General features: G+C 40.1%; 1 non-coding gene across 1 annotated transcript; it reads left to right on the top strand.

Moving 5' to 3' along the window:
- The first annotated feature begins 11,831 nt into the window (after nucleotides 1-11,831).
- LOC112781666 (small nucleolar RNA R71) lies at nucleotides 11,832-11,939 on the top strand. The gene has a single exon (XR_003192430.1). It is a non-coding gene; the product is annotated as a small nucleolar RNA R71 (small nucleolar RNA).
- The last annotated feature ends 3,725 nt before the right edge of the window (nucleotides 11,940-15,664 follow it).

Genomic DNA, 15,664 nt, shown 5'->3' with positions numbered 1-15,664 from the left:
CAACGGATCAGCAACACCACCAAGTCTAACAAGTCGGACACACCAGCTCCGGCCACCGCAGCAGATCTCATCCGAGATCGACCTTCAGTTTCAGGTAACCCTCGGAACACTAACTATATGCTTGGGGTGTGAAAGTGTCAAGTAACCCTTGAGACTAAACACTTAAAGTCGTGACCCATTGCTGTTGTTGAGTATGCCTAAGACTCTGAGCACCACTGTCTGGGAGAAAAAGAAAGAAATTCGAACTCAAGGAGTTCCCTAGTTAAGTGCTTGTAGTGTTTGTGTATCAAGTTAAGCTTGAAAACAAAACACTTAGAGTCACGGGTAGGCTCAAGGTGCGAAGCACCAAAGAAAGGAAAAGTTGTGTTCAAGAATCAATTAGAGCCTAAAGAAGAGAGTCTATAATATCATCCAAGTTCTAGTTCTGAAGGATGCTAATATTTCTGAACTTCAAAGGATAGTGAGATGCCGAAGCTATTTAGAATTAAAGTGTCATAAGCCCCATTCAGTAACTAGGCCTGAGCTTAAATGACAACTCAAGTCTCAGACATTTTCTCTTCTTGGTCCTACATTGTTTTAGTTGCTTGAGGACAAGCAACAGTCTAAGTTTGGTGTTGTGATGTATGAGCATCTTATACCCTTTTTCTTATCATTTTCTAGTTGTTTTTAGTTAGATTTTATTTAGTTTTACTTGATTTTAGTTAAGAAAAATCCCCTTTGGATGCTATTTTGAGTTGGTTTGGTGTTTTTATGATTTCAGGTGAAATTCGGAGCAGTTTGGCAAAGTTTGGAGCAAAAAGGAACAAAGCTGACAGCACCCTCCCTGGCGCTAAACACCCAACTGGCATTTAGCTCCAGCAAGGGACCTCAGCCCAAAACGTTGCTGCTCCCCTTTGGGCGTTAGACGCCCAATGTGGCATTTAACGCCAGCAACAGTCCAAATTTCCACTCTTTGACCTTCTCAAGTGAATTTAGCATTTATTAGTTTTATTTTATTTTCTTTTTGTAATTTTTATTTACAAACAATATCTTTTAGTTTTAGGATTTATTATTTTATTTTATTTCCGTATCAAATTAGGTTAGTATAAAAGGGAAAAGATCACTTGTGATTCAGATCTTCTGCCTTCCGCACTTTTCAGAACCCTAGTTTCTCTGTAAATCATGAGCAACTAAACCTCTCCGTTAATGTTAGGAGCTCTGTTTATTTTTATGGATTAAGACTATTGCTTTTCTATTTTAATTAATATTTTGATTTAATTCTAAGTATTGTTTTCGTTCTTAATCTTATGAATTTGGGTAGAACGAGAGTTTGACCCTTATTCTACATGAGTTCTTGTGATTCTCGAGAGAGTTATCTCGCTTGAACTACAGCTTGAAAATAAATTCCTCCTAAATTGCTAATTACGTGAACTAATTGGGATATGTGACATATAATCCTATTAGCTTTGGGTAATTAGGGTTTTTGTGGCCATAAACTAGTTTTTGAACTTAACCCTCTAATCGGAATTAAGTGACCACGAGAGTGGCGGTTAATGAAGGTTAGAGGAGGCTAAATTACTAAGAGATTACAGTTTAGACATTTACAGTTTGCCATAGAATAAATCATATATTGTTAAAATAGTTGGTAAGAATTTTTAATCTAGAAAGATAAATATCTCCGAAGCCTTAACTGTTTTCTCATATTGTTCTCACACCAACCCTTAATTGCTTTCTTTATTTTCTTGTCTAGTGCTTTATGCGAATTATAATCATCAAAACCCTTTTTCTATTCGCCTAACTAAGTCCAAATGGATAGCCATTGTGTACTCAGTCCGACAATCCTCCTGGGATCGACCCTCACTCACCTGAGGTATTACTTGGATGACCCGGTGCACTTGCCGGTTAAGCTGTGGGAATCTCAGTTCCACACCAATGAACGCATCCACACCATAGGTAAGCCGGAATGGCGTTTCCCCTATGGAAGATTGTGGTATTATTCTATAAGACCAAAGCACGGAGGCTAGCTCGTCTGCCCAAGAGCCCTTTCACTGGTCAAGGCGCTTCTTCAACCTATTAAATATGATTTTGTTCGCCGCCTCAGCTTGACCGTTACTCTAGGAGATGTTCCACTGAGGAAAACTTCTACTTGATTCCCAGACCAGCTAAGAACTTCCCAAATTTCTTGTCAGAAAACTGCGTTCTATTGTTTGAGACCACGATCTCTGGGATCCTGAACCTGGCGATTACTTGTCTCCAGAGGAACTTTCGACAATTTGCTAAGGAAATGCTAGCTAACGGCTCTGCCTTCACCCACTTTGTGTAGTAATCGATAGCCACAATGAGGTACTTAAGCTACCCTGGGGCTACTCAGAAAGGCCCCAAGAGGTTGACTATCTACTGGGAAAAAGGCTGGGAGGCTGACATGGATCTTAGCTCTCCTACTGGGGCCTTATAAACATTCGCATTCTATTGACATTTCCTGCACTTTCTCAAGAACTCCTGAGTGTCTATCATCATAGAGGGCCAATAATATCCTGCTCTGACAAGCTTCTTGGCTAACGCCTTCCCTCCAATGAGGTGGCCACAATACCCTTCATGGACTTCGGTTAGAACGTAGTCTGTCTGGTCGGGACGCAGGCACTTCAATAAGGGTTGGCTAAGTCCTCGTTTGTACAGCTGCCCTTGTAGTACTACGTACTTAGCAGCTTCTCTTTTTATCACCTTGGCCTTCTTGGGAGCGTCCCTTCTTCGAGGTAGCGTTTAATCAGGTTTATCCATGAAGGGGGGTCTGGGACTTGGGTCACGCAGAGGGTCACCGATGGCTACTTCACTAAGCCTTGGATTAGGGATCGGTTTCCTGCACCAGGTTTGGTGCTCACTAGTTTTGATAGGAGGTCAGCCATATTGTTTCTCTCCCTGGTTACATGCTAGACCACCACTTCTTCAAAACCCTCATATAATCTTTTTGTTCTCTCCAAGTATTTTTGTAATAAAGGATCCCTGGCCTGGTAGGTTCCGTTCACCAGAGAAGTCATGACCTGTGAGTCTTTGTTGACTTCGAGTTTTGTTGCTCTGACTTTTCTGGCTAAGGTTAGGCCTCCTATCAAGGCCTCATACTCCACTTAATTGTTTGAGACCAGAAACTCAAATTTGATTGGTTGCTCGTAGATCATTTCTTCCGAGCTTTCTAAAATGATCCCAGCTCCCCCAAAAGCCTAGTTGGACGCTCCGTCAATATGGAGCTTCCACCGCGCGTTCGCGTTCCCGAAAGAATCCCCTGTTACCTCCACAAAAAATCTACCATTGCTTGTGCCTTAATTGCGTGTCGAGGTTCATACCGAATATCATACTGGGACAGCTCTATTGCCCATGTCATTATACGGCCCACCAGGTCGGGTTTTTGTAAGATTTGTCTGATGGCTTGGTCGGTTCTTAAAGTGATCGAGTGCCCCTGGAAATACTGTCTTAACCTTCAAGAGGAGATTAACAGGGCATAGCCTAACTTTTCTAGCTTGGTGTACCTTAGCTTCGCCCCTTGGAACACCTTGCTAATGAAGTACACTAGTTGCTGGAGTTTGTCTTCCTCCCAAATCAAAATAGCCGCCATAGCCTCCTCTGTCACGAGTAGATAGAGGTATAAGGTTTCTCCTTCCTTCAACTTCCTGATCACCGGTGGTTTCGATAAAATCCTCTTGAAGTGGTTGAAGGCTTCCTTGCAAGTTGGAGTCCATTCGAAGCCTATCTCTTTCTTCATTAGATTGAAGAAGGGAAGTGTTCCGAGGGTTACCTGAAACTGGAGGTCGATCTCGGATGAGATCTTTGGTACCGGTCGGAGATAACGTGTCCGGCTGGCTGGTGGCGGCCGGAGCTGTTGTGTCCGACTTGTTGGATTTGCTGCGCTGCTGATCCTTGGCCACCAGAGGGTGGGGGGTACCTGCAAGGAACTCCGATGCTTAAGTTAGCACGGGTATTAGACAGGTTTTTTATGTAGAATCAGAGTATGAGTTATACCTGGGTGCTCCAGTGTATTTATAGTAGTGTGGGCTGACCTTTCTGATAAGATAAGTTAGTTATCTTATCTTATCTTATCTTTATCTTGAGTGAAGTCAGCTTATCTTTAAGGGAACCGCCTTTATCTCTGTAGGCTCGAACTGCCTTTGGATTTGGGTCTTGTTCCTACATTTGGGCCTTTTCCTGGGCTCTCCTGTCGATTTGGCCGATCTCTTTAAGAAGAGGTCGGATAGTTGGACCTGAAGAGGTCAGTCGTTTTGCCACCAATCGTCCCGGGTCAGACAGTTCGACCCAGGGTATGAACAGTGCCCCTGCTTTGAGCTCGGTCTTCTTTTTGAGGTCGAGTTCTTGACTTCGGTCCTTCTCTAATGAAGCCGAACTCAAGCATTTTGTCGATTCCTTTGTAGAAGCTTTTGAATGTAGAACGTTTTTCCTCTAAAAGCGCGCGCTTTATATCGGCGCTGTTTTGGGAATGCAAGCGGTTTTAATATCCGCATTTAATTGGCATTTAATTGCCCCGTTTCCCTTAACTTCTCTATTTTTTGAATTTTTCACTCAGGAAAATGGTTTCTCTCCTTCGCCCTTTTCGTAACTTCTTCACATTTCTTCTTTCACTCTCTCGCTTTCTGTCTTTCGCTTGCGCTTCTACTTTCGTCGCTTGGCGTTTTTTTTGGGCAGTCTTTGTCTCTGCGCTTCCACTCTTCCTCGCAGCTTCTTCCGTCTTCAGGTTAGTCTCATTTCGTATTTTCCTCGTTTGTTTTTGTCTTTGCGATGGGGTTTTCCTTTTGATATTCTTTTTGGAGAAAGTTTGGATCTTTCCGTTTTTTATCATGCTTGACTTGTTGCATGCTCTGGAATTTTTTTGTTTTTTGGTGCGAATCTTTTTCTTTTGCATGTTGCCGCTATTTCTGTTTGTGCCTTGGCTGATGATTTTTTGCTTGATTTCAAAAGAAAGTTTGCGCCTTTGTTGCTTGGTCTTTTTTGACATTTCTGATATACTGTAGAAGTAGTGTTTTTTGCTGGTAAACTGTAGAAGTGTGGTCCTTTGCGTTTTTGCTTCCTTTGTTTTCTTTCTGGATTTTGTTTTGACGAGTGCTGGGATGTAAGCCGTAGAAATAACTTGAAAATCTTGTGGTATGCGAAATTGTTACTCAGGTTGTGAATTATTGTTCAAAATTGATTCCCTGGCGATGGCACCAAAAACGGATGCACAAAGCCATGGTCTAAACATATCTTCACAACTTCGCATAACTAACCAGCAAGTGCACTGGGTCGTCCAAGTAATACCTTACGTGAGTAAGGGTCGAATCCCACAGAGATTGTTGGTATGAAGCAAGCTATGGTCACCTTGTAAATCTCACTCAGGCGGATATAAAATAGTTATGTAGTTTTTGAAATTAATACTAAAATAAGGATAGAAATACTTATGTAAATCATTGGTGAGAATTTCAGATAAGCGTATGGAGATGCATTCATTCCTCTGAACCTCTGCTTTCCTGCTGTCTTCATCCAATCAGTCTTACTCCTTTCTATGGCTGGCTTTATGTAAGGATGTCACCGGTGCCAATGGCTACTTTCAATCCTCTCGGAAAAATGGTCCAAATGCTCTGTCACAGCACGGCTAATCGTCTGGAGGCATCACCCTTGTCGTTGGTTGCATCCTATTCCTCTCTGTGAAAATGGTCCGATGCGCTGTCACTGCATGGCTAATCATCTTGGAGGTTCTCGATCATACTGGAATAGAATTTACTATCCTTTTGCGTCTGTCACTACGCCCAGCACTCGCGAGTTTGGAGTTCGTCACAGTCATTCAATTCCAGAGTCCTACTCGGAATACCACGGACAAGGTTTAGACTTTTCGGACTCTCATGAATGCCGCCATCAATCTAGCTTATACCACGAAGATTCTGATTAAGAGATCTAAGAGATACTCATTCAATCTAATGTAGAACGGAAGTGGTTGTTAGGCACGCGTTCATAGGGAATGATGATGATTGTCACGTTCATCACATTCAGGTTGAAGTGCGAATGAATATCTTAGAAGCGAAACAAGATGAATTGAATAGAAAACAGTAGTACTTTGCATTAATCTTTGAGGAACAGCAGAGCTCCACACCTTAATCTATCGAGTGTAGAAACTCTACCGTTAAAAATACATAAGTGAATAGAGGGTAAGCATGGCCGAATGGCCATCCTCCCATGGAGGTCTAGAGATCTAAAAATGATCAAAAGATATCTAATACAATAGTAAAAAGTTCTATTTATATTAAACTAGCTACTAGGGTTTACAGAAGTAAGTAATTGATGCATAAATCCACTTCTGGGGCCCACTTGGTGTGTGCTTGGGCTGAGCTTAGTGTCTACACGTGGAGAGGTCATTCTTGGAGTTGAACGCCAGCTTTTGTGCCAGTTTGGGCGTTGAACTCCACTTTACAGCTTGTTTCTGGCGCTGGACGCCAGAATTGGGCAGAGAGCTGGCGTTGAACGCCAGTTTGCGTCATCTAAACTTGGGCAAAGTATGGACTATTATATATTTCTGAAAAGCCCTGGATGTCTACTTTCTAACGCAATTAGAAGCGCGTCATTTTGAGTTCTGTAGCTCCAGAAAATCTATTTTGAGTGCAGGGAGGTCAGAATCCAACAGCATCAGTAGTCCTTCTTCAACCTCTGAATCTGATTTTTGCTCAAGTCCCTCAATTTCAGCCAGAAAATACCTAAAATCACAGAAAAACACACAAACTCATAGTAAAGTCCAGAAATGTGAATTTAACATAAAAACTAATGAAAACATCCTTAAAAGTAACTAGATCCTACTAAAAACATACTAAAAACAATGCCAAAAAGCGTATAAATTATCCGCTCATCACAACACCAAACTTAAATTGTTGCTTGTCCCCAAGTAACTGAAAATCAAATAGGATAAAAGAAGAGAATATACTATAAATTCCAAACTATCAATGAAACATAGCTCCAATCAAATGAGCGAGACTTATAGCTTTTTGCCTCTTGAATAGTTTTGGCATCTCACTTTATCCATTGAAGTTTAGAATGATTGGCATCTATAGGAACTCAGAGTTCAGATAGTGTTATTGATTCTCCTAGTTCAGTATGATGATTCTTGAACACAGCTTCTTTATGAGTCTTGGCCGTGGCCCTAAGCACTTTGTTTTCCAGTATTACCACCGGATACATAAATGCCACAGACACATAATTGGGTAAACCTTTTCAGATTGTGATTCAGCTTTGCTAAAGTCCCCAATTAGAGGTGTCCAGGGTTCTTAAGCACACTCTTTTTTTTGCTTTGGACCTTGACTTTAACCGCTCAGTCTCAAGTTTTCACTTGACACCTACACGCCATAAGCACATGGTTAGGGACAGCTTGGTTTAGCCGCTTAGACCAGGGTTTTATTCCTTTAGGCCCTCATATCCACTGATGCTCAAAGCCTTGGGATCCTTTTTATTTGCCCTTGCCTTTTGGTTTTAAGGGTTATTGGCTTTTTGCTCTTGCCTCTTGGTTTTAAGAGCTTTTGGCTTTTTCTGCTTGCTTTTTCTTTCTATTTTTTTTTCGCCTATTTTTTTTTTCTGCAAGCTTTGTTCTTTGCTGCTTTTTCTTGCTTCAAGAATCATTTTTATGATTTTTCAGATTATCAAATAACATGTCTCCTTGTCATCATTCTTTCAAGAACCAACATATTTAACATTCTTAAACAACAACTTCAAAAGACATATGCACTGTTCAAGCATTCATTCAGAAAACAGGAAGCATTGTCACCACATCAATATAATTAAGCTAAGTTCAAGGATAAATTCAAAACTCATGTACTTCTTGTTCTTTTGAATTAAAACATTTTTCATTTAAGAGAGGTGATGGATTCATAGGACATTTTTAACTTTAAGACAAAGTTACTAACTACTAATGATCATGTAATGAAGACACAAATATAGATAAGCACATAACATAGAAAACGAAAAACATAAGAAATAAGAACAAGGAATGAATCCACCTTAGTGATGGTGGCGTTTCCTTCTTGAGGAACCAATGATGTCCTTGAGCTATTCTATGTCTCTTCCTTGTCTTTGTTGCTCCTCCCTCATTGCTTTTTGATCTTCTCTTATTTCATGAAGGATGATGGAGTGCTCTTGATGTTCCACCCTTAATTGTCCCATGTTGGAACTTAATTCTCCTAGGGAAGTGTTGATTTGCTCCCAATAGTTTTGTGGAGAAAAATGCATTTGAGGCATTTTCGGGATCTCATGGTGATGAGCTTCCTGCGCCTCTTGAGCTCCATGAATGGGCTCTCTTGCTTGCTCCATCTTTTTCTTAGTGATGGGCTTCTCTTCCTCAATGTGAATGTCTCCTTCTATGAAAGCTCCAATTGAGTAACATAGATGGCAAATAAGATGAGGAAAAGCTAGCCTTGCCCCAGGGGAGGGCTTTTCGGCTATTTTGTAGAGTTCAAGGGAGATAACTTCATGAACTTCTACTTCCTCTCCAATCATGATGCTATGGATCATGATGGCCCGATCCACAGTAACTTCAGATCGGTTGCTAGTGGGAATGATGGAGCGTTGGATGAACTCCAGCCATCCTCTAGCCACAGGCTTGAGGTCCAGTCTTCTCAGTTGAATCGGCTTGCCTTTGGAGTCAATCTTCCATTGAGCTCCTTCCACACATATGTCCATGAGGACTTGGTCCAACCTTTGATTAAAGTTGACCCTTCTAGTGTAGGGGCATTCATCTCCTTGCATCATAGGCAAGCTAAACGCCAACCTCACATTCTCCGGACTAAAATCCAAGTATTTCCCCTGAACCATTGTAACATAGTTCTTTGGATCCGGGTTCTTACTTTGATCATGGTTCTTGGTGATCCATGCATTGGCATAGAACTCTTGAACCATTAGGATGCCGACTTGTTGGATGGGATTTGTTAGAACTTCCCAACCTCTTCTTTGAATTTCATGTTGGATCTCCGGATACTCATTTCTCTTGAGTTTGAAAGGGACCTCAGGGATCACCTTCTTCTTGGCCACAACATCATAGAAGTGGTCTTGATGAGCTTTGGAGATGAATCTTTCCATCTCCCATGACTCGGAGGTGGAAGCTTTTGTCTTCCCTTTTCCTTTTCTAGAGGATTCTCCGATCTTAGGGGCCATCAATGGTAATGGAAAAACAAAAAGCTTATACTTTTACCACACCAAACTTAGAATATTGCTCGCCCTCGAGCAAGAAAATAAAGAATTAGATGAAGAAGAAGAAGAAAAGATGGAGAAGAGGGGGGAGGTGTGTTTCGGCCAAGAAGAGAAGAGAGGGTTGTGTTGTGTGAAAATGAGGAAGAATGGAAGGCTTTATATAGGTAAGGGAGGGGGGTTAATGTTCGGCCATATGGGTGGGTTTGGGTGGGAAATTGATTTGAATTTTGAAAGTAGGTGGAGTTTATTGGGTAGGTTTATGGGGAAGAGTGGGTGGATGTGAGTGGTGAAGGGTTAATAGGGAAGAGAGATGGAGGTGATAGGTGAAGGGTTTTGGGGAAGAGTGTTTATTGGGAATGGAGGATGATTGAGAAGGGAGAAGAGAGTGAGTGGAGGTAGGTGGGGATTCTGTGGGGTCCACAGATCCTGAGATGATCCTGTGGGGTCCACAGATCCTGAGGTGTTCAAGGATTTACAACCTTGCACCAAATTAGGCATGTAAAATGCCCTTGCACACAACTCTAGGCGTTCAGCGCCAGGTTGGTGCCCATTTTGGGCGTTCAACGCCCATTTGTTGCCCATTTTTGGCGTTGAACGCCAGAACCATGCTTGTTCTGGGCGTTCAACGCCAGCTCCTCTCCAGGGTGCAATTCTGGCGTTCAGCGCCCAGATGATGCCCATTTTGGGCGTTCAACGCCCAGACACTGCCCATTTTGGGCGTTCAGCGCCAGAACCATGCTCTGTTCTGGCGTTGAACGCCAGGCAGGTGCTTCCTCCAGGGTGTGATTTTTCTTCTGCTGTTTTTGATTCCGTTTTCAATTTTTTATATTTATTTTGTGACTCCACATGATCATGAACCTAATAAAACATGAAAAACAATGAAAATTAGATAAATAAACATTGGATTGCCTCCCAACAAGCGCTTCTTTAATGTCAATAGCTTGACAGTGGGCTCTCATGGAGCCTCACAGATGTTCAGAGCATTGTTGAGACTCTCCAACACCAAACTTAGAGTTTGGATATGGGAGTTCAACACCAAACTTAGAGTTTGGTTGTGGCCTCCCAACACCAAACTTAGAGTTTGACTGTGGGGGCTTTGGTTGACTCTGCTTTGAGAGAAGCTTTTTATGCTTCCTCTCCATGGATGTAGAGAGAGATCCTTGAGTTGTAAACACAAGGTTGTCCTCATTTATTTGAAAGATCAATTCTCCTCTGTCCACATCAATCACAGCTCTTGCTGTGGCTAGGAAAGGTCTTCCTAGGATGATGGATTCATCCTCTTCCTTTCCAGTATCCAGGACTATGAAATCAGTAGGGATGTAAAGGCCTTCAACCCTTACTAACACGTCCTCTACTTGTCTATAAGCCTGTTTTCTTGAATTGTCTGCCATCTCTAATGAGATTTTAGTGGCTTACACCCCAAAGATTCCCAGTTTCTCTATTACAGAGAGGGGCATGAGGTTTATTCCTGAACCAAGGTCACACAGAGCCTTAAAGATCATGGTGCCTATGGTACAAGGTATTAAGAACTTTCCAGGATCCTGTTTCTTCTGAGGCAATGTCAGTTGATCCAGATCACTTAGTTCATTGGTGAACAAGGGAGGTTCATCTTCCCAAGTCTCAATGCCAAATAATTTGGCATTCAGCTTCATGATTGTACCAAGAAACTTGGCAGCTTGCTCTTCAGTAACATCCTCATTCTCTTCAGAAGAGGAATACTCATCAGAGCTCATGAATGGCATAAGGAGGTTCAATGGAATCTCTATGGTCTCTAGATGAGTCTTAGACTCCTTTGGTTCCTCAGAGGGAAACTCCTTATTGATCACTGGACGTCCCAGGAGGTCTTCCTCCTTGGGATTCACGTCCTCTCCTTCCCTTACAGGTTCAGCCATGGTGATTAATTCAATGGCATTGCACTCTCCTTTTGGATTTTCTTCTGTATTGCTTAGGAGAGTACTAGGAGGGATTTCAGTGATCCTTTTACTCAGCTGGCCCACTTGTACTTCCAAATTTCTAATGGAAGACCTTGTTTCATTCATGAAACTTGCAGTGGCCTTGGTCAGATCAGAGACTAAGTTTGCTAAATTAGAGGTATTTTGTTCAGAGTTCTCTGTCAGTTGCTGAGTGGATGATGGAAAAGGTTTACTATTGGTAAACCTGTTTCTTCCACCATTATTGAAGCCTTGTTGAGGCTTTTGATCCTTCCATGAGAAATTTGGATGATTTCTCCATGATGGGTTATAGGTGTTTCCATAAGGTTCACCCATATAATTTACCTCTGCTATTGCAGGGTTTTCAGGATCATAAGCTTCTTCTTCAGAAGATGCCTCTTGAGTACCGTTGGATGCAGCTTGCATTCCATTCAGACTCTGAGAAATCATATTGACTTGCTGAGTCAATATTTTGTTCTGAGCCAATATGGCATTCAGAGTATCAATTTCAAGAACTCCCTTCTTCATAGGCGTCCCATTACTCACGGGATTCCTCTCAGAAGTGTACATGAACTGGCTATTAGCAACCATGTCAATGAGTTCTTGAGCTTCTGCAGGCGTTTTCTTTAGGTGAATGGATTCACCTGCAGAAGTATCCAATGACATCTTTGATAGCTCAGATAAACCATCATAGAATATATCCAGGATGGTCCATTCTGAAAGCATGTCAGAAGGACACTTTTTGGTCAGCTGCTTGTATCTTTCCCAAGCTTCATAGAGGGATTCACCTTCCTTCTGTCTGAAGGTCTGAACATCCACTCTAAGCTTGCTCAGCTTTTGAGGAGGAAAGAACATGGCTAAGAAAGCCATGACCAGCTTATCCCAAGAGTTCAGGCTGTCTTTGGGTTGAGAGTCCAACCACACTCTAGGTATGTCTCTTACAGCAAAAGGAAAAAGCATGAGCCTGTAGACTTCAGAATCTACTCCATTAGTCTTAACAGTATCATAGATCTGCAAGAATTTAGTTAAGAACTGAAAAGGATCTTCAGATGGAAGTCCATAAAACTTGCAGTTCTGCTGCATCAGAGAAACTAGCTGAGGTTTCAGCTCAAAATTGTTTGCTCCAATAGCAGGAATGGAGATGCTTCTTTCATGTAAATTGGAATTAGGTGCAGTGAAGTCACCAAGCATCCTCCTTGCATTATTATTATTTTCGGCTACCATCTCCTCTTCCTGTTCAAAAATTTCTGTAAGGTTGTCTCTGGATTGTTGTAATTTAGCTTCTCTTAGTTTCCTTTTCAGAGTCCTTTCAGGTTCTGGATCTGCTTCAACAAGAATATTCTTGTCTTTGCTCCTGCTCATATGACAAAGAAGAGGGCACAGAAAAAATAATAATAATAATAATAATAATAATAATAGGGATCCTTTATACCACAGTATAGAGGTCCCTGTGTGAGTAGAGGAAAAGAAGAAGAAAATCTGAACTCAGAGAGAGAGAGGGAGTTCAGATTTTTGGTGAGGAAGAGATGTTAGTGAATAATAAATAAATAAATAAATGATTTTTGAAAAAGAGTTAGTAATTTTTCGAAAATTTAAAATAAAAAAAATTAAAATAATTAGTTAATTAAAAAGAAATTTTGAAAAAGAGGGAAGATATTTTCGAAAATTAGAGAGAGAGAGTTAGTTAGGTGGTTTTGAAAAAGGTAAGAAACAAACAAAAAGTTAGTTAGTTAGTTGAAACAAATTTTGAAAAGATAAGAAGTTAGGAAGTTAGAAAAGATATTTTGAAATCAAATTTTTGAAAGAGATAAGATAAGAAGATATTTTTGAAAAGATATTATTGAAATTAGTTTTGAAAAAGATTTGATTTTTAAAATCACAATTAATGACTTAATTCACAAGAAATCACAAGATATGATTCTAGAACTTAAAGTTTGAATCTTTCTTAACAAGTAAGTAACAAACTTGAAATTTTTGAATCAAAACATTAATTGATGATGTTATTTTCGAAAATATGAAGTAAAATTAAGAAAAAAGGTTTTTGAAAAATATTTTTGAAATTTTCGAAAATAACTAAAAAATTGAAAAAATATTTGATTTTTGAAAAAGATTTTGAAAAAGATGAGATTTTTAAAATGAAAATTTGATTTGACTCATAAAAACAACTAGATTTTTAAAAAATTTTGAAAAAGTCAAATCTAATTTTTGAAATTTTAAGAGAGAAAAAGGGAAAGATATTTTTTTGATTTTTGAATTTTTAATGATGAGAGAGAGAAACATGAAAATGATGCAATGCATGAGAATTTTAGATCAAAACATGTGATGCATGCAAGAATGCTATGAATATCAAGATGAACACCAAGAACACTATGAAGATCATGATGAACATCAAGAACATATTTTTAGAAAATTTTTAATGCAAAGAAAACATGCAAGACACCAAACTTAGAATTCTTTAATGCTTAGACACTAAGAATTCAAGAATGCATATGAAAAACAAGAAAAGACACAAAACATGCAAATGCAAAGATCAAACAAGAAGACTTACCAAGAACAACTTGAAGATCATGAAGAACACTATGAATGCATGATTTTTTTCGAAAAATGCAAGATGCACATGCAATTGACACCAAACTTATAACATGACACATGACTCAAACAAGAAACACAAAATATTTTTGATTTTTTATGATTTTATGAATTTTTTTTTTGTATTTTTTTCTTTTAATTTTTTTCGAAAATCATTTTGAAAAAAAAGAAAAATAAGGATTCCAAAATTTTTAATATGAATTCCAGGAATCTTATGCTCTTTAATCTAAAGCTCCAATCAAAGGGTCAGGCATGGCTTAATAGCCAGCCAAGCTTTAGTAAACATATGAGTGTAATTCATTCAATTTTAAGCCAAAACCTCAGTCTAAAGGAATTTAGACATGGCTTTACAGCCAGCCAGGCTTTAGCATGCTTCATGAAACACTAGAATTCATTCTTAAAAATTCTGAAGGAAAATATATTTTTGAAAAATTTTTTTTTTCGAAAACAAAGGAGAAATTTTTTGAAAGCTTTTTGAAAAATTTTTTTTTTGAAAACTTTTTGAAAAGAAAACGAAAAAAAAGTTACCCTATCTGAGCAACAAGATGAACCGTCAGTTGTCCAAACTCGAACAATCCCCGGCAACGGCGCCAAAAACTTGGTATGCGAAATTGTTACTCAGGTTGTGAATTATTGTTCGAAATTGATTCCCTGGCGATGGCACCAAAAACGGATGCACAAAGCCATGGTCTAAACATATCTTCACAACTTCGCATAACTAACCAGCAAGTGCACTGGGTCGTCCAAGTAATACCTTACGTGAGTAAGGGTCGAATCCCACGGAGATTGTTGGTATGAAGCAAGCTATGGTCACCTTGTAAATCTCAGTCAGGCGGATATAAAATAGTTATGTAGTTTTTGAAATTAATACTAAAATAAGGATAAAAATACTTATGTAAATCATTGGTGAGAATTTCAGATAAGCGTATGGAGATGCATTCATTCCTCTGAACCTCTGCTTTCCTGCTGTCTTCATCCAATCAGTCTTACTCCTTTCTATGGCTGGCTTTGTGTAAGGATGTCACCGGTGCCAATGGCTACTTTCAATCCTCTCGGGAAAATGGTCCAAATGCTCTGTCACAGCACGGCTAATCGTCTGGAGGCATCACCCTTGTCGTTGGTTGCATCCTATTCCTCTCTGTGAAAATGGTCCGATGCGCTGTCACTGCATGGCTAATCATCTTGGAGGTTCTCGATCATACTGGAATAGAATTTACTATCCTTTTGCGTCTGTCACTACGCCCAGCACTCGCGAGTTTGGAGTTCGTCACAGTCATTCAATCCCAGAGTCCTACTCGGAATACCACGGACAAGGTTTAGACTTTCCGGACTCTCATGAATGCCGCCATCAATCTAGCTTATACCACGAAGATTCTGATTAAGAGATCTAAGAGATACTCATTCAATCTAATGTAGAACGGAAGTGGTTGTCAGGCACGCGTTCATAGGAAATGATGATGATTGTCACGTTCATCACATTCAGGTTGAAGTGCGAATGAATATCTTAGAAGCGAAACAAGATGAATTGATTAGAAAACAGTAGTACTTTGCATTAATCTTTGAGGAACAGCAGAGCTCCACACCTTAATCTATGGAGTGTAGAAACTCTACCGTTAAAAATACATAAGTGAATAGAGGGTAAGCATGGCCGAATGGCCAGCCTCCCATGGAGGTCTAGAGATCTAAAAATGATCAAAAGATATCTAATACAATAGTAAAAAGTTCTATTTATAATAAACTAGCTACTAGGTTTACAGAAGTAAGTAATTGATGCATAAATCCACTTCCGGGACCCACTTGGTGTGTGCTTGGGCTGAGCTTGAAGTCTACACGTGGAGAGGTCATTCTTGGAGTTGAACGCCAGCTTTTGTGCCAGTTTGGGCATTGAACTCCACTTTGCAGCTTGTTTCTGGCGCTGGACGCCAGAATTGGGCAGAAAGCTAGCGTTGAACGCCAGTTTGCGT

The sequence above is a fragment of the Arachis hypogaea genome, chromosome 19 (assembly GCF_003086295.3).
Source record: "Arachis hypogaea cultivar Tifrunner chromosome 19, arahy.Tifrunner.gnm2.J5K5, whole genome shotgun sequence".
Classification (NCBI taxonomy): Eukaryota; Viridiplantae; Streptophyta; class Magnoliopsida; order Fabales; family Fabaceae; genus Arachis; species Arachis hypogaea.
This window is presented reverse-complemented; position numbering and strand designations above follow the sequence as displayed.